Source organism: Schistocerca americana, chromosome 6, assembly GCF_021461395.2.
Source record: "Schistocerca americana isolate TAMUIC-IGC-003095 chromosome 6, iqSchAmer2.1, whole genome shotgun sequence".
In the NCBI taxonomy this organism is placed as follows: domain Eukaryota; kingdom Metazoa; phylum Arthropoda; class Insecta; order Orthoptera; family Acrididae; genus Schistocerca; species Schistocerca americana.
Window position 1 is genome coordinate 289,230,885 of NC_060124.1, and position 3,695 is coordinate 289,234,579.

The following is a 3,695-nucleotide window of genomic DNA, read 5'->3' on the forward strand; positions in this document are numbered from 1 at the left end:
TTGTCTCTTCTGTAGCCATCATTCCAGTTTGACAAGCGGGACTCTGTTTGCATGTATTAGCTCTAGAATTACCACAGTTATCCAAGTAACGTGGGTACGATCTAAGGAACCATAACTGATTTAATGAGCCATTCGCGGTTTCACCTTAATGCGGCTTGTACTGAGACATGCATGGCTTAATCTTTGAGACAAGCATATGACTACTGGCAGGATCAACCAGGGAGCTGCGTCAACTAGAGCTGAGCAGCCGGCCGCCCGGGAGTGTGTCCCGGGGGCCCGCGCGAACACGCAAGCGTCCGCTCAATTATTCTGCAAACAGGAGGAGGCTGAGCTCCCCTGCACAATACACCTCGAAACCCTCTCAGGTCCCGGCGGCGCGCAGCGCCGTCCTAAGTACTTGGTCGGGTTCGAGAGAGGCGCAATCGCCCGGAGTTTGGCGAGTAGACGCTTTAGGTGCGACCACCCGTGCTCCCAACTGAGCTTGCCGCTGCCGACAGAGGCCCGGGAGCGTGCTGTCGTGGCATTGCCGGCGGGAGACAACACGCGCCACCTACGGTGGCCGGCAGCTCCAACGCCAGCGCCACAGAAGGACAAAAGCCCCACTTGGGTGCCGAAGCGAACTCTCCCAGCACAGCGCACGCGCCAACACGTCCGCACAGCTGCGATACAAACCACCTGCGAGAACCGCAGAGGCGACCGAGCAGCAGACGGCGTCGCGGCGCCGAGCGCCGGGCGGCGGCGCATCCTCAGCGCACACAGTCCTCAATCGGACCAGCACACTGCAGATGTCCACCGCGCTTCGCACCGGGCCCGCGAGGACCTACTTTGGCCGCACGGCGCCGCGTGCAGGGTGCGCCGGCGCGCAGCTGCGCCGCCTGCCGCCTCCGTCGGCCGGCGCGCCTGCCACTGGCCGCCCCCACCAGCCGGCTGTAGCGCGTGCGCCCACGCACCGCGCGGCCAGCACGCCGGGAGGCCCCCCCTCACCGGCCGGGGACGGTCCCACCCAGCCACCGCCGCGTATCGCTTCACACCCACATGCCATTCACGTTCGTGGGCATGGTGGGTATCGCTGAAACAACCGGTTGGTAGCTCAACCGATCGTCGCCATCACTGATTCACCTCTAGCGAGAACAACCGCACCACAACGGTTTACCAGTTGTTCATTTGCGTAACGTCACCAGCAAACGTAGACGTCCATCGCCATTTGCAAATTCAACGATTGTTGCATGCCTGTGTCAGGTGTCACGACACACTATGTCTGCCCACATACACGCAACAACATGTGCACGCTTCGCGAACACGTGGAAGGTGGCCCCCGTACGTATGCGATGTCCATTGCGCGAACGACTGTCAACCGGCCTCTGTCGCATGTCGCAGATGTGGAACGCAGTGCACCATGCTATCACGGTGTGTGAGAAGAGACGACTACGTCTGACAACACGCGCCACTACATCAACAGACGGCTCATGCTGATCGCCATCCACGGCATACCATACTGCAATCCAGCTCTTATAGGGAGACGACACGTAGCTGAGTGCACAATATTTGGACCGTATGGTTCGCCGTTGTTGGCGCAGTCGTGGTACGGTCACACATGTACCACGATGTATCATTCAGTACATGAGGACCAATGTGCAGTACAGTGTGTCATTTGGACGTACAACATCAGCGGACAGTTGACACAAGCCGTACCACAACGTAGGCTGTGCTTCGCCATGCGAATGCCAATGAACAACTGCGAAGGGCATTGAGCATGTACGTCCTGCTGCCATCCGCATTACAGTGTATAGCTGCAAGGTGTTTAACATGAAGCGATACTCTGGGGACCGGGCAGTGCGAGTGGCAAACTATATTGCGGGGGTTGCAGTTAGGCAACACTACACTAATTTAACGCGTCGTATGACAATTACAGAGCGGGTTAAGGCCCAACGTGTGTTGGGTTAAGGCCCAACGTGTGTTGGGTTAAGGCCCAACGTGTGTTGGGTTAAGGCCCAACGTGTGTTGGGTTAAGGCCCAACGTGTGTTGGGTTAAGGCCCAACGTGTGTTGGGTTAAGGCCCAACGTGTGTTGGGTTAAGGCCCAACGTGTGTTGGGTTAAGGCCCAACGTGTGTTGGGTTAAGGCCCAACGTGTGTTGGGTTAAGGCCCAACGTGTGTTGGGTTAAGGCGCAACATAGGTTAGGTTAAGGCGCAACATAGGTTAGGTTAAGGTGCAACATAGGTTAGGTTAAGGCGCAACATAGGTTAGGTTAAGGCGCAACATGGGTTAGGTTAAGGCGCAACATGGGTTAGGTTAAGGCGCAACATGGGTTAGGTTAAGGTACAATATGGGTTAGGTTAAGGTACAATATGGGTTAGGTTAAGGTACAATATGGGTTAGGTTAAGGTACAATATGGGTTAGGTTAAGGTACAATATGGGTTAGGTTAAGGTACAATATGGGTTAGGTTAAGGTACAATATGGGTTAGGTTAAGGTACAATATGGGTTAGGTTAAGGTACAATATGGGTTAGGTTAAGGTACAATATGGGTTAGGTTAAGGTACAATATGGGTTAGGTTAAGGTACAATATGGGTTAGGTTAAGGCGCAACATAGGTTAGGTTAAGGCGCAACATAGGTTAGGTTAAGGCGCAACATAGGTTAGGTTAAGGCGCAACATAGGTTAGGTTAAGGCGCAACACAGGTTAGGTTAAGGCGCAACACGGGTTAGGTTAAGGCGCAACACGGGTTAGGTTAAGGCGCAACACGGGTTAGGTTAAGGCGCAACACGGGTTAGGTTAAGGCGCAACACGGGTTAGGTTAAGGCGCAACACGGGTTAGGTTAAGGCGCAACACGGGTTAGGTTAAGGCGCAACACGGGTTAGGTTCAGGCACAATACGGGTTAGGTTAAGGCACAATACGGGTTAGGTTAAGGCACAATACGGGTTAGGTTAAGGCACAATACGGGTTAGGTTAAGGCACAATACGGGTTAGGTTAAGGCACAATACGGGTTAGGTTAAGGCACAATACGGGTTAGGTTAAGGCACAATACGGGTTAGGTTAAGGCACAATACGGGTTAGGTTAAGGCACAATACGGGTTAGGTTAAGGCACAATACGGGTTAGGTTAAGGCACAATACGGGTTAGGTTAAGGCACAATACGGGTTAGGTTAAGGCACAATACGGGTTAGGTTAAGGCACAATACGGGTTAGGTTAAGGTACACATTGTTGTAAGGAAAGGTGTTTTGGGGGGGGGGGCCGGTTTGTTGATTGTGATTATCGTAAGTAAATGACTGCGGCATCATCTGATTTGCCATGTCAGGGTGCACCTTTTGCTCATGACAGGCGGCGCTCTGATTCCATGCTTGTGGCAGACCTGTGTCTTTCATTCCTGCCATTGTTTGTGTGCTGTGACAGGAGGCAGTATTGTGATGTTGGGTGTACCCCTGTGTAGGACATGTGTGGGTGTTGGTGGCTTAGCTGAGCAATGGTGGTTGTCGGAAGGGTGGGATATTCTGTTTTGTGAGTGGACCTCCCGGTCTGGTTATGATAGTGTGGATTGTCTAATGTGGCGGAGAGGATGCACTGGGTGTTGTTCCATGCTGGTGCTTACATATTGTCTCTGTGCCTGTTACAGGCAGAGAGTAGTGCGTGATAAGAGTGTCTGGCTGACGTGTGGTTGTGATTGTGAGCAGAGTCTTTCAGCATGTATAC